The sequence below is a fragment of the Lissotriton helveticus genome, chromosome 2_2, assembly GCF_964261635.1.
Source record: "Lissotriton helveticus chromosome 2_2, aLisHel1.1, whole genome shotgun sequence".
NCBI classification, from domain to species: Eukaryota; Metazoa; Chordata; class Amphibia; order Caudata; family Salamandridae; genus Lissotriton; species Lissotriton helveticus.
This window is the reverse complement of record NC_136060.1, coordinates 439551924-439575948: the sequence shown is the minus strand read 5'-3', so window position 1 is coordinate 439575948 and position 24025 is coordinate 439551924.

Here is a 24025-nt window from a genome sequence, read left to right as displayed (position 1 = left end):
TTTGCGATCTCGCAAGATGCTTGTGGAAGTCTTGCGAGGAGTGCAGTAGAGTAATCATACCCTAAGGAAGCATTGTGATTGATTCATATGTATGTCTTTTGTTTAGAAGAAGAAGATTACATCCTTTTTGCTTTATAGTTGGCTTGCTTTCTCTTCTTGTTTGCCTCTCTTCACAAGCATGTGTTCCTCAGATGAACAGCCAGGGGCAGCATCACAAGCTCAGCCACCTCAGCCTCCCAAGGAATTATTTTTGTGGCAGTTCTTTGAGATGTGGCCAGGTGACAAGAAGGTTTGTGTTAAGTACCTTACCTGAACACTTTGCAGCAAGGAGTTCAGCTGGGGGAGCAGAATAAAAAATATAGCACAAGTGCCACAGAGATGTAGAGACACCTGAGGTCAATGCATCTGCAAAGGCTTGCACAGGCACAGTTGGCTCCTGCTGCAGAGCTAGGCAACTTTACAGGGGTTTTAATATCATTTGCTCCAGGAGATACTGTGCCTGTGCAGGTTCTAAGTGCACCAGCAGACAATAACTCTGCTTTTAAAAAAAAAATAAAGCCCTATTTTGCTGCTTGTGTAAGCAGATACTTTTTTCATCAGAGACAAGCAGGTCTGCCAAGAGATGCTTTTCCAAGAACACAAATGCCCCACTAGGCAGTTGTTTTTAGTTGTTTGAGGAGATGCAATTAGTGTTTATATAACACTTCAAGTTCCCTGTTTTTTTCGTACCCTTTAAAAAAAAAATATAGAATGCCAAACGTTGTTTTTAAATATTCGAAAACACATTTTTGTGTGGCTTTTTAAAAAATCTTCAAAGCTCTCTGTTTTGTGAGAACCAGGGAGGCAATTCTTCATGTGAAGCACAAGGGCAGTACTTCCTGGTTTGCTCTTGCATGCATCTTGCAAGATCGGATGTTTTATAATGGACATTGCATTTACACAGAATATATCCTGATATAGAATGTATAATTTATAAACAAAAGGAAAAGTAACAGTGTTTTTAGTTTAATGAAATGCAATCCAATATATACCTGTGGGGGAAACAAATCACTTAGATTTATGAAAGCATCCAACATGTTTTGTCTGCATAAGACCAACATTGGTACATAGCACATGTTGATACTCATTTATTTACTTTGAGTCCATTTATTATTATTAGAAATATTTAATCACGAGTTTTATTGATGACTCTGCAAGAATTCACAATTTCCTTTATTACAGTACTTGTGCCTTATAGTCCCCATTAGTAGGTGTGGGGGAAAATGTGAATCTCAAATTAATACTTTCCGAGTATAACAGCAGTGCATAGTAGGGTGTAAGTAGATACTGGGATCTCACTATCACCTCTCCACAGCCTACCAACTGGGAACAGTAGACTATGAGGAGAGACTGGCCTGATAAGTGAGACTTTGCATGAAGGTAATCAATGCGTAGAGTAGAGTGTACTCACACCTTTGCCCAGGCTTAGCAGAATGCATAGGTGGGTGGGGAGGTACGTATCTCACAATTAAGACCTTACTATTCTTACTATTCTTACTATTCTTACTATTCTGTAATAAATATACCAAGTACTAACCATTTCACTAAGACCTTTCCCCAGAGACAAAAATATATTTATGAGGGTGTGGGAATTATTTTGACTGTTCAGTCACAGCTCACTCCATGACAGACATTTACAGTAGTGCGTAGGGAAACATTCTCCTCTCCCCTACCACAACATGGATGAGCTGCATCGTGTGGGCAAGCAGTGGCCTCTCTATTGACTCGTCACCCTAGAGCAACAAGGATATACAGTAGTGTCTGAGAAGGGAGTGGCCTGTCTAACACATTTTACCAGGGTGAGAGGTGTCTGTACTAGACTTTAAGAAAATTGTATCTCTCTGCTTGTGCCTTCCCAATGCTGACAGGTATACATAGTAGGCTGTAGGGAGGCACTGCCCTGTTTGTTGGCACATCTCCCTTGCATGATAAGTCAGAATAGCAGTGTGGTGAGAGCCTTGCCTATCCCCTGTGTCTTGGATGATGGATGCGCAAATTAGGGTATAAAAGGAGGTATTTCTCTCTGGTGACAGCTCTCCCTAATATGGCAGATGTAAAAGTAAAGGGGTGGGGATGAAATTACCTCTATGCTGGGAAGGGTATCTTGAATACTATTATACAGACTCTGATATGAAAACACATTTCTCATTCAGCTGAGACATCTCTCCGGAGTATTACTTGCAAAATAGATTGTGGTAGAGAGTGCTCTGGCTATACACTCCTTTCTTTCAAGTGATGAATATCCATAGTCGAGTATAAAATTAAGTATCTTCTCCGTTGAGAACTGCAAGTTTTAGTCAAAATTGCAATACTATAATACATTGAAATGTATGATAAGTGTTCAGCAAAGAAATCAAAAGTAACTTTAAACATTTTTATTACAACAAAACAATTAAATAACAATGCAAAACTACAACACATGATAAACTCGAACAACAACTATTAAACAAACAAAACAAATGAGTATATAATATATTTAAAACAATCTGATGCCCATCAGCAGGTGCTAATGTGTCCCCCTTTTGGCTTTGTTTGCCTACTGGATTTTGATTTTCGTTTAAGTACTTTTCTTTCACAGATGACGGATGGGTGTGAAGGGTGTGGAGAATGGAAGGCATGTCCTTTCAGACCTCTCTCTCAGATGAAGGGTGTATAGTAGGCATTGTTGAGAGAGACTGGCCTCTGTTGATTCCTCTGTCTCAAATGATTGTTGTGTGCACTAGTGAGTTGAGAGGGACTGTCCTCCCAGCTACCTCTCTCTGATAATAGGTGTGCATAGTAGGGAGTGGGAAAAGACTGTACTCTCCTCACAACTCTTACCAAGCCAATGGGCATCAATAATAAACTCTGATAAACAACATCTTCAGTAATGCTCCCTCCTACAGTAGCAAGTGTGCATACTACAGTGGAAGGACGGGGCTCCAGCGGGTTACCAGGAAGAGTTTTTAATGATGATCCGTCCTTTTGGGCCCCCCATATGCATTGTCTATTTAACTAATGCTACAAAACTTCAGGTGTACCAGAATCGTGGGACGGCTCCATTCTGCAACTGATCTATAGGAAAGGCAATGCCTCACAGCCAGAGATTTACAGATTAATTGCTCTACTAGACGTTGACGGGAAGTCATATGCAAAAGTGCTTCTGAAAGAGCTAGAGGCATGGATAACAGGCAATCAAATAATACCACAATATCAGACAGGTTTTTAGCCAAACTCATCAACAATGGACAATGCCATTACATTATCATACCTGGTAACTAAGGCCATAGAGGTTGTAACCCCACCAATATATGCCTGCTTCATCGACTATAGTGTTGCTTTTGATGGCATCAACCGCAACATATTGTGGGAAAAACTTGCGAAGTGAGGTATACCGAGGAAACTTCTGGCGGCTATTATGTCCCTCCATAGCGGTACATGGGTCCACACTAAGCTCACACAGACACACGCAACTGCCAAGATCTACACAAACAAGGGATTAAAACAGGGATGTGGTGTTGCACCAACACTGTTTAACCTATAAACTGCGGACCTGGGTGTTTCACTCTCAAAAACCAATATATTCCCAGCCAAATTGGGTCACCTTAGAATACCTATCATGCAATAAGCAGACGTCTTTGTCATCCTGGTCCAAACTCGAATAGGCATTAAAAAGGGTTCTTGAGACTCTTCATTTTTACAACACAGAAAACAAACTCCAAACCAATGCAAATAAAACCAAATTATTGGTTTTTGGACATAAACCAAAAAAATCCTTGCTGGGCTGGAACATCGGACCACTAAGAATTGTAACTGCAAATAAGTATACCTACCTGGTAGTACAATTCTCAGATACTGGTAGAACAATTCTCCAGTCCAAAACACTGGAGACAAAAGATCACACACACCCTATGCAAAATACACCAGAAGCTTGTCAGCCATTCAAAGGAGGGTATGCGAAGAGTAATCCAAGCCAAGCTACTTTCAACAATTAGCTATGGCCATCTGACCTTGCCGGTCTTATTGTCCGATAAATTGGAGCACTTGTACATCATGGCTTTCAGAAAGGTCTTTAGACTGCCATTCTAGAGGAGGCGTACACTGATCCAACTTGAGTTTAACTTAACATCAATGGACATAGAATTCAAAAAAGATATAGTGAAGCTGTATCACCATGTGAACAAGGCTAGCCCGGGTACCTTGAGGGAAGCATTTCAAACACTCTTCATGGACAAAACTAGTCGATGGGCCAGGTACCTTGTTTCAGCTAACAACACACTATGCCTGACTGCTGATCATACAATGGTATTACAACTGTCGACGGCTAGCCTAAAAAACCTGTTAAAAAACAGGGAAAGATCATCTCAAGGAACCAGGACACAGAAACAATCAGAGCTAACTGTGGCACAGAGGGTCTTGACAAATCACATGAAGCCACTCTATGCCAACCATACCTGAAAGCCGGTGTGTGAGCTGACCACAGTGGTTGCTGAGGGTAATAGGCAGTCAAACTCGAGCCTACAGGAGTTTACCCGGGCGCTGCTTGCGGGACAAAGCATTAACCAGAGAAGGCATCGCCAGAGCATGATCTGCATGTCAACCAATATAAGGGCCACCAACAAGCTCTGCAACACCACTGCGCTGCTGGCACGGCACTCCGTGGCAACGCAAATAGATCTTGGACATTTCTGTGGTGATGTTGCCAGGGCCCTGGGACAAGTGGTCAATGCTGTGTAACATATCCAGGCTGGGACTGTGGGTGGCATCAACTTGACAGGGGAGGAGGGGAGTGAGGAGGTATCGAGACTTAGTAGCCTGTCGGTGCCAGTGACCACTGCCAGGAGGCGCAGTTCGCGCAGCCTCACTTATTCAGTCACACATCAGGGTGATGTAGCAGAGGCAGGCGAAAGGAGGCTAGGGGTGAGCGGCAAGAGGCGCTAGTCAGGCATGTCCTCCTTTTTTGGCCATGATGGTGTAACCATGGTCAATTACAACCTAGCGACTTCTATCCGGTGCGTGGAACTGTTTATTTGACTTTATACCTCAATGCAATCACAGTCATATTTTGCACTTATATCTTTTTGGCTAGACATGGGCTCATGTTAATAAATAATTTTGCGTTCACCATTTAATCGTTATGACTCATCCTTACCTACCTCAGAAATAATGTTGGCTGATGTGTGCACGTCTCCTTTGCCTTTCTGCCGAGTTTGCCACATGCGCTTGTTGGTGTTGTGCGGGTGGATGGTTGTCCACATCAGACTCACTGTCGGACATCACGATGTGTATGCCTCTACTGGTGGCATTGTTGTGCAACATGGCACATGCAGCAACAATCCTGAAGCAGGTCTCTGGGCTGTACTGCAACGCTCCACCAGTTTTGTGAAGAATGCAAAAATGACTTTTAATTATTCCAAAGGTGTGTTCTATCACATTCCTTGTGCTGATGTGTGCAGCATTGTACCTATGCGCATGTGGTGTGGCTGGGCTGAGGTATTGTGTCAGGATGTAGTCCCGCATGGCGTATGTGCTGTCACCTACAGGGTGGAAAGCAAAGGGTTAGCCACAGTTATGCAATTACATTTGTTTGATTGATGTAGCAAATAGGTATATGTGTGTACCAAGTAAATGTCCTTCACCAAATTCACCCCTGAGCAGACGCCTGTGGATGCCAGTGTGCCAGAATACATAGGAGTCGTGGGTGCTTCCTGGAAATTATGCCACAATGTCCATTATAATATGCTTTGCATTACACACAACTTGCACATTCATTGAGTGATAGCTGCTGGGGGACATGCGTACAGTCTATATATCAGATCACATGAGGGGAATTGTGCTACCTGGTAGAAGTCAAGTTTTGTCTTATTCAACTCCTATGGGGTTGTGGGAAAGGAGATGTGGGTGTGGTCCCAGGATGCTTGTTTCGTGTCCAGGGAAGACATGGCTTGGCAGTTCGGGCTGGACTGTTCCCATGAGGCACAGGGTCAGACTGATTTGCATATGGCCATGTCTGAACTGGGGTGGCGGAGTGAGCTAAAGAATGATGATGGATTAAACCCAGATCAGTTGACTGGGGTGAGTGCTTGCAATGTTCAACACTCCGTCCATCATCCCCTTTGATTTTGCTCTGTTTGCCCTAAGTTGGTAGGGTATGCCCAGATGTGGGTCCCTTGCTCACTTTGCCACTGAATTCAAGCTAGCATGGCTGATGACGGCTGATTAGCTAGAAACCGGTCCCAGGATGCTTGTTTCCGGTCCAGGGAAGACATGGCTTGGCAGTTCCGGCTGGGCTGTTCCCATGAGGCACAGGGTCAGACTGATTTGCATATGGCCATGTCTGAACTGGGGTGGCGGGGTGATGAATTAGACCCAGATCAGTTGACTGGGTGTGAGTGCTTGCAATGTTCAACACTCCGTCCATTATCCCCTTTGGTTTTGCTTTGTGGATCCTTGTCGTCATGGCGTCAAAGAAGTTTTTGAAAAAGCATGAGAGAGAGCATTGTGATACCCCTCCGGCTACGGCTACTACCCCATGGAAACTGCCTGACGCTAGTAGGTGCAGGCAACATAGGTACTGTACATGTGCGTGGAAAGCATGGGTCCTACGGGTCTGGTGCTGCAATAGGGGTTCCAAATTTGCAATTAGGTGCATGATCATTGCACGGTTCAGCCTGTACTTATGGCCAAAATATACAATTATTTTTGCTCCTTAATATCTCAAAAACTACTGAATAGATTTACACTAAATCACAATCTATCAACCAAGATCTAGGTTCCTGGCGAATGTGGTGCAATTCCGTTTAGTAGTTTTTGGGGTAGCCTAGTCAAAAGAAGTCACTTGACGGATCACCTCAAAACTTTCCAGGAAGGAGCTGAGGTGGATGAACTTTTGGTTTGGAAGGTTTTGTGAAGATTTTTCAAATGGTCTCAAAGTTATTACCAACCCAAAACAACACTCCCTCTATTAAAGAGCAGACTTAACTATAACTACCTACTACCTATATATGTATATGTATTTTAACTACTGACGGTCACCAATATATATAATATATATATATATATATATTTTCCCTACTGGCGGTCCCCAGTCGGTAGTTATAATAATTACATCTGTTCTCCCTCCCAGTTTCCCTCACTTGTTATAATTTTAGCCCCTGGGGAGCAGGGTCCGGTGGCATGCAAAGTTTAGTTTTTGATAATAGAGGGGGCACATGAGACCCCCCCTCCAATGGCTTAATAATGCTGGTGACCACCTTCTTCCTTATGGGCATTAAAATGTGGGCCGCGTGGACCCCAGGGGACCACCAACCTCCCCGGGCTGTATAAAAAAGCTAATATGGGAGAGGGGAGGCGTGGATTCCCCCGGAGACTACCACATCCCCGGGATTTTCTTTTTTTTCAGACAGAGGGTGGTTGCGAGGCCCCATTCCTGGGACGTTCTCTACCTCAGGGACCACAAACTACGAGGGTCACGCCCTTGAATATCAAAGAAGGGAAGCACATTCCCCCTCCTGGAGCTATAGATGGCCCTGGGGACCCACTACTAACCACTTAGCCACTAATACGCCCACACACACACCCATACAGCCATTCGTACACCCACTCACACACTGATACAGACAGTCACACAGCCACTCAGATCGCATATGTTAGAAATAGTATCACTTATTAGAAGTACACTTAATACACTAATCTAAATTTTGTAGTATGTTAGTATATACTTGCAATTTGATAAGCTTTATTCAACACATAGTCACAAAAGCACATTAAATAAAAATGAATAAATATTGAAGATAAAAAGACATACATAAAAGATTGCAGTCAGTAAGTAACAAAGCCTGAAGTATGAGAGACAAAGCATCAAAGCATACAAAAGATTTTGCATGAAAACGGATGCAAAGGTCCCAAGTCAAAGCAAAATATATCAACAAGGCAAATAAGCCAGACACACAGACATTCATTAAAAGAACAACATATAATCAGTACAGTACAGTTTTGATCTTTATCCTGAAGGGTGAATATGAAGGCAGGTAAAAGGTTCGGCTAGGATGCACCTTTCATCCTAGCTCTAATAACCCAGGCCCATCCCAAAATTTTTTGTAATAGAACATGGATAAGTAGGGTTTGGATCAGTTCTGTGCAATCACAATAAAGACAAGCTGCGGTAAGTTCCCAGAGGATCCTACTAATCCATAGGAGCTACACGTTTTTTTTTTGGACAACATAAACTTTGGTTGAGGTGGCCAGACTGAATCCAGACATCCCCACAGGATAGGTTGGCCCGTAGATCAGCCAGCTCACAGTGCCACCATAAGCCCCCCCAAACTTATCAGGGGCTAATGGTTTCAGGCAACCACTGAACATAACAACCCTGACCCCTCAGGGATTGTGGAAACAGTACAGAACCTTTTGCTTAGTCACTCTTGAGAGGTATACAAAAAATACACAGTGGGATGTTTTCAATCTATTTATTTAACCAACAGTGTTCTTCTATAAAATATGTGTGCTGCAATGATTAATAGACAGATGCAGATAAAAGTGATAACAAGCACCAAAAGCATAATAATAGATATAGTTTTACCATGGCACTAAAACAGTGCATACAAAACAAGGCAGTAATCGAGCATACTCCTACTCTGCAAAACCTACTCTAAGTGTACCTAGATTGTATGTAGGTGTGGAGCCAAAAATTCCCCAATGGACGTCCAACACCATTACCTGATGGCAGAAAATGAAGAACCCTTCTTGGCCACAAACTGCACATCCCTCACGAGATGTAAGACTGATGGTTGGTGAAGTCTCAGCCTGCAGGGAACCTCAGATTCAGCTGAAGTGCCTCCTCTGCCAAATTATAATAGATGTGCTTAAAGATTAGTGATGTTATGGATATGTTGATAGCCTTGTCGCCTCATGGATGAAGATAGAGATGACATTTGTACATTGTGCGAAAAGAGACCTTGTACATGATGTTCAGTGCATTGTGATAATGTTGTATAAAGCTAGATTTGTAAACAAGTTTAGTTTCAAGGAAACTAATCTAACATTGTCGTGCACCAAATATGTGCAACAGTTCACAGCTGCAATGTTATTGTGAGGACAATGCACGAAATAAGCTGCTTCGCTACATGGGCCTAACCTGGTGTATCGAGTGATCCCTGGGGGGTGGGGGGGGTTATTCCCTGACCTTGCCCTTTTAAAAGAATGTGGCGCGACTAGTAGTTAATAATGCTTTTATATTTTCTTGTGCCCAAAAAAATAAAATAATCTTCAATAGGATGAGCAGTTTTGAGTTCTTTCCTTGGTGTTCTCTTCTCTTGGAGTATGTCCAAATGAGGTGCTTCGGGTTTCTTTTTTACTCCTGTTGATAAGCGAAGCATGCAAGAAAAGAGAATCACGCATGAGTGGGGAACTTCTTCTATGGTTGTATTAGGGACGGGGTTGTGAGGGACATACCGAGCTTCACCACCGTGTGAAAGACAGCAAGAAAACAAACGGTGATCACCCTCAAGACTTTAGACGCTCCCTCCCTATGACAACACAAACCCCGTATACGCCGATGTACCTTTTCCAGCCACGCTCCTGCTGGAGAGTGGCGGGGCATCGCGCAATGTATCTGGCATCCTGACCTCTCGGCATTGGTCGGTACCTTCGTGGGCTCTTCGGGTCCTCCCACAGGCTGGCGACTTTCTCTCAAGTTTTCCGGCGTCTTCCTCTAGTTCTCTGATTTCCGCGCTTGAATCTCCAGATGCGGCGTCTTTCAACTTGAGGTCCGTGTTTTCCCGTGATAGGACGGCTCTCGATGACGTCGTCTTAGGACACTCCTCGTCTTGTCCTATGCTGTTCTGCTGAAAGGGGCTGCTCACACCCTGCACATGAAGCGGCAATATGTCATTATCCTCGATAATGCATGAGTCCCGATCCCCGAAGATCTCTTGACACCTGCGAATATAAAAAAGCTTGCCCACAGGTTTGGTCCATTTCAGTTGTGAAAGAGCACAACCAGGGCAGGCAAATACAACATGGCCAATTGATTCCAAGGAATGTCTGCAGATGGGGCACAGGGAGCCAACATCTGTGTCCCATTTGGAGGTAAATGACTTTAGTGGTAAACTGCCACCCTAAATTGGAAATATAATTTTCTATCCAGGGGGCAGTAATGACATCCCAAATAGGGCTCCAAAAAACATGAAGCCTTAAACTCCAGAAATGTCCCCATTAGAGAAGAACTAACAGCCATGATAACGTCTGATTGCCTGACCCAGTGGCAATATTTTTTTAGCTCCTTTACCAATATGGAAGAGAGAGATGAAGACTTATCCCAAATGATTTAAAGCCTATAGTTAGTAGCAATGCTTTACATTTCCAGGTGATTTTGTTAAATCTATCGGCCTTCATCGCATCTTCCAGGGCTAGTCTGTAGTGAAACAGCTATGACTGGGACCAGAGCCTACGACAGAAAAACAAAAGACAAAGTCTGGCTTTGTTGGCCAAGGAATTCCTGACCATATCCAAGATTAGTGGTACCAATTGAGTAATGGTGGTTAGACTGGTCAAAGATGACATAACTCTATTCTCAGAACTAGTGAGGTAGGATATACTTGAAAAACACAACAAGATCTGAGCCATGCAGAACTGATCCCACAGCCCTAGCATCATAGATTTGGAGCAACAGGCAATTAGCTTTGAGTAGGATGAGTTGTGACCTCGTATGAGGGGGCCGGCAATCTGCTTGGAATGATCCACTAGTGGTTTCTATACGGTTGTCGAAGATAGTGTCGCAACCCAATAAGTGAAAGAGTGTGCCCCAGTTCCATTCTAACCCTAAACCACCTATGTTTGTTAAAAATCATTAACTTGTTTTTTTGCAGAATTGTTCTCAAGTCCAAGATCATCACAACATTTTTTAAAGTGAAATAAAGCACTCTTCAACCCACTAGAAGTCTTAGAGAGCAGAAGAGCATCAGATGCAAAAGGCAAGGTAGGTACTTTCCTGCCAGCAAGATGGGGAGTGTCCGTAAGGGGAGCTTGAGAGAAAGTGAACAATGTAATTAAAAATAGGGAGAACAAGGTGGGGGCCAGGACACAACCTTGTTGGACCCCACTAAGGATGAGAAACCTCTGAGTCAGTTCTCCCTGTTCCCACATGGACCTGGGCAGAATTGCCCTCATGTAGACGAATTAGGAATGAAAGAATGCCTAATGGCATACCCATATCAGAGAGGACCAAGCATAATTTCCTACAGGGAGCCAGGTCAAAGGCTGAATTGACAAAGGCAACATACTTGCTGACTGCCAAGCTCCCCAGATCTCCAATATATCAGCATAAATCAAAATACCTCATCCATAGTGCATATCTTCCTACGGAAGTTGGCCTGGTAGGAAGAAGTGATATCCTTGGCATCGATCCACTCCTGTATCCTAAATAATAAAAGGCAAGCAAACATTTTCTGTATTCAATCAATCAGACTAACAGGTCTATAGTTTGATCAAAATGATTTATTTCCTTTCCTATATATAGGAACGAATTTTGGCTACCATCCATGATTCTGGTATGGATTAGTATTTATGTTAAACACTCTTAGAAAACACTTACACTCACTTGATGTTGTCATCAGTCATATATACATATATAAAAAATATTTATTTTTCAGAAAGACACACATTCACTGGATGATGTCATCAGTGATGTCAATCGTGATGTCATTTGAGATGTCATAAGTGATGTCATGAGTGATGTCACTGACCATGTCATGAGTGATGTAATATGTGACATCATCAGCAGTGCATTGCGGGCGCGCGAGTTATTGTTAGCTGAACTAACTACAACGGGGGAATTTCAATGGTTTTGTATGAGTGAAATGTCCAGCTAACTATAACATGTGTGAAACCAATGTTTTTTTCAGTGAATTTCTAAGGTTTTTTAAATGCTAATTCCTAACTATAACATGGCTGAAACCTATGTTTTTTTTAGTGAATTTCTAAGGTTTTTTTAAGTGCTAAATCCTAACTATAACGTGGCTGAAACCTATGTTTTTTTCAGTGCATTTCAAAGGTTTTGTAAATGATCATTTTTAAATCTATTAATTGTTATATTTTTTATACTGATTTACTACATTGTTTTAAAGTATTTATTTTTTTGATAATTTATTTTTTAAATTACATTACATATTTTTAATATAAATTGAAAACTTTTTTTTAATTATTCAAATTATATATTTTTTATTTATATATATTTTATATAGCAGGCAATGATATCCTATGGAGGGAAATTCAAGTTACTGTAAGAATGGTTAGAATTACTTTCCAGGATCAGTTGTGGGCTGAAACATGCAGAACTGAGGTATCTTCTGATAACAGGTGAGTAAATCAGAATTCGTAGTTCAGCTGATTTTAGAGGAATATTTTGCTCAATAGTGAATGAAGGGGTAGGGGCCTGAGGTGATATGTGTGCAAACATGCCCTGTGGAGCGTTTTAGGTTGGGGGAATTAATTTCTCTTCAATCCTGAGGTCCCCTGTGAGTCAACTAGCCCACCAGGTACCTCCAGTATGCGCCATGGAGCTGTGTTGCGGAGAGGTGTTCAGAGGGCACGCCCCCTTTTTGCAACACTCTGCAAAGCAGCTCCGTGGTGCTTACTGGAGGTACCAGTTGGACTAGTTTGACCCTAGGGGACCTCTGGATTGAAGAGAAATTAATTCCCCAACTTAAAACGTGCCACAGGGCATGTTTGCACTCATATCCCCTCAAGCCCCGCTCCTACCTTTACCACTGTGCAAATGCGCCCCATAACGTGTTCTAAGTTGGAGGATTAAGTCCACTTGCACACTGGGGGTCCCTGGGGGCCAACTAGCCCACCAGGAACCTCCAGTATGTGCCAGGGGGCTGTGTTGCAGAGAGGTGTAAAAAGGGACGTGGCCTCATTACATCTCTCTGCAACGCAGTCCCCTGGTGCTTTTGCAGAGGAGTATTAATTCCCCTTGCATATTGGGGGTCCCTGGGGGCCAACTAGCCCACCAGGGACCTCCACTATGCGCCAGGGGGCTGCGTTGCAGAGAGGTGTAATGAGGCCACGCCCGTTTTTACATCTCTCTGCAACACAGCCCCCTGGCGTGTTTGCAGAGGGGGAACTAATTCCCTGTTGCATACTGGGGGTCCCTGGGCGCCAACTAGTCCACCAGGAACCTCCAGTATGCGCCAGGGGGCTGCATTGCAGAGAGGTGTAATGAGGCCACGCCCCTTTTTACACATCTCTGCAACGCAGCCCCCTGGCTCATTTGCACGGAGGAACTAATTCCCCTTGCATACTGGGGATCCCTGGGGGCCAACTAGCCCACCAGGAACCTCCAGTATGCACCGGGGGGCTTTGTTGCAGAGAGGTGTAATGAGGCCATGCCCCTTTTTACACCTCTTTGCAATGCAGCCCCCTGGCGCATTTGCAGAGGAGGAACTAATTCCCTGTTGCATACTGGGGGTCCCTGAGGCCCAACTAGCCCACCAGGAACCTCCAGTATGCACCAGGGGGCGGAGTTACAGAGAGGTGTTCTTGAGGTCACGCCCCTTTTTACACCTCTCTGCAACTCAACCCCTGACGCATACTGGAGGTTCTTGTTGGGCAAGTTGGCCCCCAGGGACCCCCAGTTTGCAAGGGGAATTAGTCCCCCCTCTGCGAACGTGCCAGGGGGCGCGTTTGCAAAGAGGTGCGGGGAGGGGGCATGGCCTCCTCCCAATCCCATTTTTTGGGGGGGGTTTTAGAAGGGTGTAGCTCCCCTTATTTTTCTTTTTTTTGGCTCTGGGGACCCCATGCCCAGGGCCTCACCCCCAAAAAGTATTTTTATGTTTTTTTAAGGGGAAGGGGCCCGCGTGGCCCCCCTCCCATGGCTAATAAAGGCCCCGGGAACCTCATCCCCCGGGGCATGCCACTTTTTTATTTAATTTTATTTAGTTCCTTTCCTTCACAATATTATTGCCACCAATATTTTGGTAGTAAAAGTTTTCTGTAGTAGACATTTCTACATACATCCCACTTATGAACACAACCCTGCATGATTTTGTGAACAGACTGTATTTCAAACTTCAATAGAAGTTTCACTTTTAATTGTAAAATAGGAGAACCTTTGCAACAAAAATTGATTTTGCAAGGAATACAAATATGTGCCTGAAATATATGATTTAAAATATAAGAATCCCTATTAGATTATTACATTTGTGTGGAAATCAACATTTGTGCCTGAAATAATATATTTTACATTTTCGACGCGATGAATACATGTCTTCTTTAAGCCAGTTTGAACAAAATGTATTTTAGGTTTACACATAAATGCGAATGGGACTAGGGCCTCCATTGAATTAATGTGTTACATTTTATTCAGACGATGCATTCTCATTAAAATTCATTATTAAAACAGAGCATCACGCATCATTACATTTCATGCTTAAGTTGTTAACAATTATAAACTGCAATGGCAATATAATTTAGGTAGACAACAATATGCTGCTATTTATAGCATAGCATATAACTTGTGTTTGATCACTTGAGAGCTTAATATTTAGAGACTGCAATTGTGTGTTGTCACTGTGGATAAACAAAGAGCGCATAATGATTACATAAAGCGAGAGCACTGCTGTAGTATAGATTTGTTTTATTTTATCCTACTGCAGCCAAATACTCCTTTGTTATCAAGAAGATTTCTAATTTAGCAACAACTTGTTTCTCTTAAAACCTTGGTGAATATTGACAGAAAGGCCAGTTAAAATATCACTGAGGGTAAATGGCAAAAAACAGCAACTGTAAAATCGCCCATTACAGAAGGGAAAACCACTGTCCTACTGTAATAATAATTGTAATATTAATACATGTTTTGTAGAGCGCATAGCTACAGCAGTACAACAAGTGTCCTAGTACTGAGCAGTTGGAAAGAAGCGGAGGAGACTAAATGGAAGTTGGGGCCTAGAAAAGCGGGGGCATATTATCAAGACAGGAGAAAACTGCAGATAAAGCGGTGATAATGGGCTTGATAATATGCTCTATGGAAATCCAATCGAAGCCCATGTTAGATGTGAAGCCCATTATCGCCGCTTTATCAGCAGTTTTCTGCAGATAAAGCGGCGATAATTTTATCAACTGTCTTGATAATATGCCCCCCAGTCTTTAGGTTTTTGCAAAACTGAGTTCTAGATAAAGATTGCCTTAGCTGCAGCCGAGGGCAATTCCAGAGTTTAAAAGCAAGAATGCAAAAAGATCTACCACCAATGTGAGCTTTTTTGATTTTAGGCACTTCCAAAACTAGTACCTCTAAGGACCTGAGGCACCTTCGAGGAGAATCTGGAGCAAGATGAGAGTGGAGGTCTGTCCGCCTAGCCTTCCTATGCATCCAATAGCAGTAACAAAGGAAACTTCCCCTGGTGGAAAGAGGTGCTTTTCCACCAGGGGAAATGCAGTTTCTTAAGTGCCCTACTTATAGATGCACACTTGGGGAGTTTGTGCAGCAGGCGGGTCGCCAAATTCTATACTCGCTGGAGTCTCTTGATCCTTGCCTGAGAGGCTCCTAGGTATAAGATGTTACAGCTGTCCATCCGAGAGACCACTGGATCACAGTTTTCTGGGCCGAGAATGGTAGGAGGTGGATACAACGTTTGAGATATCTAATAATGCCAAAACACTGGCCCACTGAGGCTGTAATTTAACTCTCAAAAGTGAGTTTATCGGCAAACCAAGCACCCAAGTTTTAACATAGGGGTTAGGCTGTAGAAAGGGATCCAGGGATTCTGGCCAGCAGGCTGAGGCCCCACTCTGTACACTCTGAACTGTGTTGCTAAAATTACTGCCAGCAATAATTACGTACTGGATGTAATTGATGTATCTGATTATACAATACAGCCCAAAATTGTGCAAATTATTGACCTATGTTGACCTATGCAAGATGATCTCTGAGCAGGTTTAAAAAAAAAAAAAAATACCTAAGCTAATGTCACTATTTTAATTGCAGAATAAACCCACAATGATATTGGCATGAGTTGTGTTGCAGGGACACCTACCTTCCCTTTATGGCCGGTGAGCTTTCTTAGCTTGACACTGACGAGAAATTCCCGCCCCTCACTCCCCCTCCTCCGATGGCACTTGTTTGTGTACTGTGAAACAAGAAAAGAAAGTACGCATCACCCTTTGTTCCACTGGAGGCAATATTTCCCAAGAACAATATTTACAAACCTTTCGTACACAATTTAACACAACAAATCATCATTGGAAGGCAGGTTTTTTAACCCAAATGGCTTCATTGCACTTGGCTGAACATTCAAGTGCTTTATAAACTTACAACCTAACTTACCACTCGAAGTTCAAATGTTAGATTTGCAATTTAAAATCAATCTCAGTGTTACAGTGCAATAAAAATGTTTTTGTGTAGGACAGCAAATATATAAAGGTAAATGACAGCAGTTCAACATAGTGAATGTGAAATAGATTCAAAATGCGACTGGTCCTCCCAAAAAGGGCACTTTCTAAAGGTGAACAAAAACATCGGCTCTGGACCTCTCTGGAAAATAAAAGAGAATGAAGGCGAGCGAATGGAAGATACACTAAGGGGTCAATTCCGATTGGGAGGGCTCTGAATTGGATTCAGTGTAACCTAAACCGATCTGGAGCCCTTGTTTCTGACTGACTCCTTCCCAATTCCGAATGACCAAGTAAGATGCCTGGAAACTGTTAGCGCTGACTGAATTGGTTCCGAAAAGCATTTGGAGAGATAGATCCTTTCCGGAGCCGATTTGTACAGCTCTATGGACTCAGTTTCCGAGCAAGCAAGTACGACAATCGAATTAGACAGACTTTCCCATTAAGGTTCGTCTGGAAAAAAAATCGGTCTTTAGGGCCTATAGCAGGCCCCCTTCACCTGGAGCCCTCCGAATAGGGCCCGTGGGGTACCCTTGGGTCCCCTCTTCCCAACTATGCACTGTGTGGCAGGCGCCAAGGGGTGTCCACCATAGGGTGCACGATTTACTCCAACCACCCCTGTTATCAATGCGAACCTGTGTATGCATTCGGTACACAGGCTCCCATTGAAGACAATGGGAGTCCGACCGAATCATATCTGAATACATTAAAATGCATCGTACTTGTTTGGTCGGACTCCCCCGACCCGAGTTGTCCGGAAAGCATTCCGGACCTGCTTCGAACAAGATTACAATAATCATAAAAAATGATCATTAAATCAAAATAGTAATAAATATCCGTAATGGCGCAATCAAAACAAGCACAAATGCCATCTCAATCGCACAAATACAACTATGGTAGTGGGGATTTCTAAAAAATGTGTCAAGAGTTTAGGATACCGTCTCATAACTACAAAATTGGAAGCAGCATTAAAGAAAAAACAAAAATTACAACTTGATAAGACTGTAGCAAGATAGACACAATAAGGTGGAAAGATTTTGCTGAATTGATTTATTGAGCGTACGCAGTCATTTTCAGCTCATCACTGCAAAGGGGAAATCTCACTGCTTCTAATAGTGATGCACAGGTACATACAACATGTACATCAAATCTAGTGTGAGGAACATTGTGAGAAATTGGGTTGTAGGTCGAGGAGGTTTTGACCTTCTGAAGCAACAGCCAAACTCCCCATCAGGGCGAAACTCTAAAGTCACTAAATGAGCATTTGCTTAACGCTCGGGTAGCTTGGCACACAAGCTGTCAGTCTTAACTTAGAGGAAATGTGTAATGTATTTGTTAGGCACACAAACAGTAATAAAGTGAAAACACAACAATCCCATTCAAACTTACAAATATAGAGGAAACTTGAATAAACTATTTGTCACGAAAACGTAAAAAATCTAATCACAAGAACCAGTGTTAAAATGTGCAATGTCTAGGGTAAAAATCAGTGCCTTATAGATCAAAACGCCAACCGTGGACATCTAGTTGTGCATGACTGAGGCAAAGTTGAAAGTTCTGGCCAACTGCGATGGAGTGCAGTTCAGATACAAAGAGTAGATTGGGCCCAGTCTTAGCTTACCCTTGGACTTAAAAGAAATTCTGCAGAAGTTCAGCTGGACAAGTATGCAGGAGGTGTCTGAGGAGGATACATCGCTGTCAGGTTTCACTGGACGAAGCCACAATGAAGATTTCTACTTTCAGGCTTAGGGCATCATTATGATACTGGATGGTCAGAGAGCCCAATTTGGATGCGGCCACCAGGTTGGCAATCGGAAAGTGCTCCTTCAGAGGCCTGGGGCGGGGGGAAATTCCGTTCCGCTTTCAGAAGTTGCAAAGTTTGGGAATTTTTTCGTTCCACAGAGAACGCGGAGATGTCGAAACTTCTGCTATCCGCTGCGTAGCTGACATTTTTTCTTGTTTGCATATTAAAAATGCGATCTCGCGCACACGGTAGCGACTTACCCCATCCCTGCATTCGGAGATTAGTTTTTCTATCCGTTTGCATGCACCTAGAAATGTTAGATCATTGGTAGCCGGTTGCGCTATCCCGCGAGCGTTTGCAATTGCGAACATGTCATTCGACCCGGAACAGGAAATAAGCAAGATGGCCGCGCCCATTAGCAACCACATGGCAAGTTAGAGATATATTTCCCTGCGAGCACCCACATGCTTGCGGAGATTTAGAGCAATTTTGCGATAATTTGCGTAGGGCAACTACGCAAATTCCGCCCACCTCTACTCCTTTACACAGAAGCTTGTGCTGTGGCCCAGGAAAAGGGCCGCAGCACACGCCCCTGTAAAGGAGCACTTAATGCACATCCATGCACCATGTGCCATTTACAATGTGGTGCATGGCACACAATGCATGGATGTGTGTGAGTCACCCTGGACCACTTTGCACTGGCCCACCAGGGCTGGGGGCCCAGTTTGGAGCCCCCAAAGGCAGTCTATGACAGCCTTTTCATGGCAGTTGAACCACTTGAAAAAAGCTGTTGGAAAGGGGAATTGTAATCCCTGTCATTGGGATTGCGATTCCTACTTCCCCCCTTCGGGGTCAGTAGATCCTGTCTGAGGCAGTGGTCTTTCCCCCGAAAGCTGACAGTCTGACTGCATGCATCCAAATAAGGTGGTCAGACCAAAGGGCTGTCTGTCGTGTGGACTGCCATATATCCTAATCAGGCCATTAGACTCTTTTTTGGAAGTAAAAAAACTCCAGTGGGATGAAGCTGCAAGCTTTATTCAACAAGTGCTTCACACGGTTGGATACTCCTTCTGCGAATAGCCACTGAACAGGATTTGCTGCTGCAGAGAAGAATGCTGTGGGAGCTGCTGCGAAGTCAGGTTAACCTACGATGCACTTTTGGCGGATGGACGAGCAGGTATATCTCCTCTTAGTGCTAAGAACACTTTTAACCAAACACATTTTAAGTCCCAAGTTTTGGATTCTGGCTATCTGGGCACCGGTGCCACCACCATCAAGAGTCCAGGATAGAGGGGTAACACTTGGAGGATCAGGACTCCCTCAGGCTGTGTGAAGGGGGCACATTTAAGATGGTTCGAGTCATTTCTGTCCCTTATGCTTTGATTAGGAGACAAGCCAACTAGCCCTTGGAGTCTCTATGCTAGTCATTGGTTCAAAGTAGATACAGGGCTCAAGCAGCAGACCTCAGAGGGTTCAAGCCAGGTTCCAGGCACCACAGCAGTCCTTCTTGTGCAGCAAAACAACATTTCAAAGTACACAGCAGGCAACAGCAGCATACAGTCCTCTGAGAGTCCTTCCCCAGGTCCATAAAGTGAATTGAAGAGTGGATCTATGGGTCCTATTGGTATCCTGGTGCCTTTTTTGAAGTAGGAGAAGTTTATTAAGATTCCCTTTGAAGTGCTTTGAATTTGCAGGCACAATGGAAGAATGTTAAGTTCTTTGTGTGAAAGAAGGGCACAGCCTATTGATTTGCAAGTGGGGCTGTGCCCAGCAAACCGTCAATCTTACCATGTATGGTCCATCCTGGCATACCGAATCCCTCTATTGTAAGGCTGTCTGGGAGTAATATGCAAAGTCCCAACTTCTAACCACACCCAGTCATGTGACCCAGAAACAAAACTGCAGGCACTAAATAGTTAGGGGAGGCAAAATGACAACGTTACAATTGTAACCTAAAATCCGACTTTAGCATTAAAGAGGGTTTAACATTACAATTTCTGACAAACCAAATATGACTTTCCTACATGTTCCCCACCCAGTGTTATTCTATGGGAGAGTTAGACCTCACAATAATGAAAAACAAATTTGTAGAGTTTTTCCTAACTAGGACACGTGAAACTTGTAATACATGTCCAACTTTTTAATACAATACACCCACCACTTTAGGCTTTATTGGGTGTTCCTTATGGGTGACTTTCATGTTATAAAAAGTGCCCTCTCATTCTGGAGGGGGGCATCACTTTGCGTTACGTCACTGGCTGGATGGGTGGCAAGGGGTGGGTATTTAGGGCCAGTGAAGGCTTCCATGCCTGAGGAGGAGGTTTGCAGATCCCCCAGTTGTATAGGAATATGGTTAGAGGCAGCCAAGCTCTGCAGATGATTGAGGCCCTGCAGCTCCAATTGCTGGTCCCAGTCTGGTGTTTCTGGCCCAGATTTACCTGTCCATCTACTTCGCTCGCCATTTGTGCACCTGGTACAGGAGTCATTGTGCTACTCATGATAGCCAGATACAGCATTCTACTGGAAATGCCAAAAGGGCTTGAGGGCTTTAAGGGAGATTTCATATTCCAGGAAATTGAGTGATTTTTTAGAATCCTAACATAATCCATATCAATATTTTCAATAGGTTGCTCATGAAGGGATTAATGAGCACCTAGGTACCCTCACAGGTAAATAGTTGTGCTATATAAATCCACAAAACATAACTTAACAATTAACAATTATTGACAAAACATAATGGTAAATATCTCTATACTAATGTGGTTGGTTAATGGTGATGATTGGGGATTTAGTTGAAGGGCATGTTTATCTAATGTAGTGAAAGGTTGTCCTGTAGTGAAACAGTTAACAGTATATTGGGCATCTGAGGCTAGCACAAATGGAAGTATGTCGGATCCGCTATGCATGTTACCATCTACAGAACACCCAACATGTACATAATTCAGATATGGAGGGCTTGATTTCATGTTTGGCAGATGTTGGATACAAAGTGAGGGATTGTGCATCCTCCCTGTTTGGAGTATAAAGATATCTATTTGCTCACAATAGAATGAATGGGCCATATACTGCCTTTTGATGTATGTCTTGCCTCTTAATCTGCTAATTAGGCTAAGAATAATTAAACTTTTGTGGGGACAAAAGTGGACAAGCTATCCGATGGGCTGGAAAATAGCCTGAATTAAATGGGTGAAATTAATTCACGCATTTCATCTGTCATTTTTGTTCTTCACACAGGTGTGGTTGGTATGGTCAATTCACTGCAATTTATTTTATTATGAGTTTGGAGCCCCAAGGGGTTCCACATACAACCATATACAAACAACTCCAATTTACCAAATCATTCACCACTTAAAAACAACCTAAAAAGACATAAAACACCGGGGATTACTGTTTTCATAAAACAATACAAGAATCATAGTTGCATTTAAATTACACAGAAGCCTCTAAGGGCTGGGGGATAGGTTTAGGGGGAGAGGGTGGAGGGGGGGGGGAGGGGAGAAAGGGGGAAAACTGACAACACCAGCACCGATGAGTTTAGTTACATAGAGATCAAATTATTTTTTTTCAGCTGAAGTTGAATAACCAGAAGCAATGTATCAAATAAATTGTTTAGCCTGGAATGTCTCAGGTCTTAATAATAGAAGTAAAAGACAACTAGTCTTTGAAGAACTTAAAATGTACAATCCTCATTTTGCACTTTTAAATGAGACTCATATTCGTTTTCAGGACCGTAAAAAAATGGAACAAGGGGTATATGAATTGATATCTTGTACAGCTTTGAATGCATCAATAAGGGGGGTGGCTATACTTAAGAAGAAAGCATTTAAGGTTGAAGTACTTAGAGTTGCTACCGATAATGCTGGCCAGTGGGCAATTGTTCAACTTAATTTAACAAATTCCAAATATGTATTATGTGCCCTGTACGGATCAAATATTGACAACTCGGAGGGTTTTGACCGGCTTAATATAGAATTATTAGACTGGGAAGGGGAGCTAATACTCATGGGCGATTTTAATTGCGTTATGAACTATACGAAAGACACTACGAAGCTCCACCCATCTCAACGGATGCGAAAAACAAGAGCCGCTATCCTCGAATTATCTCGTATTCATAATTTAAAAGATGTATGGAGGAATGTTTATCCCATGTTAGCAGGATACACATACTTTTCAGCCCCTCACAAAATGTGCTCTCGCATTGACATGGCCTGGGCCACTGATAATATTTTGGACGGGTGTAAAATGGAGATCTGCCCTAGAGTAACATCGGACCATAATCCCATCCTTCTACGGTTTAATATTTCATTTAAAAAACAAGAAGTCAGGTTATTTTCACTCCCAAGATATTTGTTAACAGATACATCATTTGTTACTCAATTGAAAAATCACATAAAATAATTTCGGGAGTTTAATGTAGACTCTGCTCAACTCATTCATGTATGGGATGCTTGTAAAGCAAGTATTAGAGGGTTTGCCCAACAATATATTATCAAACAAAACATAGAACGAAAAAACGAGATATGGGAAGTGACTTCCAATATTCGCTCACTGGAAAAACATCTAGCAGAAGTTATCCGACAAGAGAGTATAGGGGTACGCATTACTCAAAACAAATCTCTACTAGAACTCAAACTGATTACTTTACGATCTGAAACGAAAAAAATTTTAGGAGAAAGAGTGCGTTTGAAACTACATAAATATAAGATATCGCAATATGAAGGTGGGGATAGAATTGGTAAGATTCTTGCTTATAAGGTAGCGGAGGACAGAGTTAATTCTCTAATAAAAAATGTAAAAGGGGTTGAAGGAGTTATCTATAATCAACCAGGAGAGATTCTACAACAATTTGTTACATATTATAGTAAACTCTATACTCCTGAGTATACACCTACGGAAGATATTTTGCAGAGATATATAAGAATGAATTGGGCATTAGAAAAGGAAACAGAAATGATGGAAGACATGGAAAGAAAATTTTTTTCTCACAGAATTACAATTGGCTATTTCTTCCCTTCCTCCGGGGAAAGCTGCGGGAGATGACATGCTCCCCATTGAAATTTATAAAAGCTGCAGCGAAGAACTGTTACCTATTTTGTGCGCTGTGATTAATCAAATAGGAGAATCAGGCAAAGCACCTAATTCTTGGAAAACTGCTAAAATAATATTTTTTTTTTAAAAAGGATAACACGCCGTTGGAGTGTGGGTCCTATAGGCCCATCTCCTTGATAAACGCTGATGTTAAAGCATACGCTAAATTAATAGCCCTGAGACTAGCTCCTCTAATGCCCAAATTAGTAAGTCAACAGCAACATGGCTTTGTGATGGGTAGAGATACGACTGCACATGTTAACATGGCCATCACAGCATTCGATGTTGCTTCTACTAACTCCTCCCCACTCGGCATGGTGCTATTAGATGCTGAAAAAGCATTCGACCGAGTGGGGTGGGACTATCTTTGGGCAACCCTCGGGAGATTGGCTTTGGGACACAATCTCTAACAAGAATCCAAGCACTTTATGATTGTCCAAATGCAAAAATAGGATATGCTAATTTAATATCCCAGAGTTTTCAGTTTTAAGAGGCACTCGCCAAGGGTGCCCCTTGTCTCCACTCTTATTTGCTCTCTCTATGGAGCCATTCATCAATGCAATACAGGCTCAAGAACGCATTAAACCTTTAACCCATTTTCTTAAAATTACAGCTTATGCCGACGACCTTGCAATTTACACTACTGATGTGGCAGAAGCCGATGATTTTGGTATGGTTTCAGGATACAAATTAAATTTAAACAAAACGCAAATTATTGTAAACCATAAAATACAGGTCCCAGTCACTGGTATCTGCCACACAGCTACTTATTTAGGCATTAAAATA